We start from the raw sequence: 724 nt of genomic DNA, 5'->3' as shown, positions 1-724 counted from the left end.
CCCACTTAACAAATAGGTTTTTGGGGAAAAGAGATTTCAATCTTTTACATTTTTTAATTTTAGAATAGCCAGTGCTCTGCCATTCACAAACAAGGGAAAAAAAAAAAAACCCTTTTAAAATTTGCATTTTTTCTTTTAAAAAGGAAAAAAAGAGAAAAAAAATTTTTTTTAAGAAATTTGTTTTTTAACCTTAACAATAAAAATGGGACCCATTTAACTAAAGACAAAAAATATCCAAAACTGAGAATTGGTTTATACAGCTCTAATATAAATAAAAAGGACAACGGTTTAAACGAACATTTTGTCAAGGAACTTTTACAAACTTTTTTGCTTGAACCCCCTTTTGCTCTCAATTTCAATATCTACTGATTTAAAAATAAAAAATTGAATGTTAAAATTAAAACCCCCCCTAAAAAAAAAAAAACTAGGTTTTTAGTTGGGTAAAGGGAAAAATTACTTTGTAGAAACCCTTTTTTTTCTTTTTTTATACCTAGCTTGGAAAACTTCTCTGGGTTTTTGACATTTTAATGAGCAAATATAAAGGGGTTTCTAGCCCTTTCAAGGAAGAAGCAAGAAAGGTTTCCTGTGTTCCATACTAAATGAGAAAAAATGCTATGGGTATTTTCCCAATCAAAAGTGAACAGAGAATAATTTTTCTTGTAAACCCCTAGCATGAAATACATTTTTAAAACCAACAACTTTTAAGGGAAATTAAAATTTTAAA

General features: G+C 27.8%; 1 protein-coding gene across 1 annotated transcript in view; it reads left to right on the top strand.

The window, feature by feature from the left end:
- The window catches only part of LOC119591731, a 16,593-nt gene that overhangs the window by 3,281 nt on the left and 12,588 nt on the right, over positions 1-724 (top strand). The gene's annotated exons all lie outside the window — the stretch shown is intronic.

Source organism: Penaeus monodon, chromosome 29 (genome assembly GCF_015228065.2).
Source record: "Penaeus monodon isolate SGIC_2016 chromosome 29, NSTDA_Pmon_1, whole genome shotgun sequence".
Lineage (NCBI taxonomy): Eukaryota > Metazoa > Arthropoda > Malacostraca > Decapoda > Penaeidae > Penaeus > Penaeus monodon.
The sequence above is the reverse complement of the archived record's forward strand: the minus strand, read 5'-3'. Positions and strand labels throughout refer to the sequence as shown.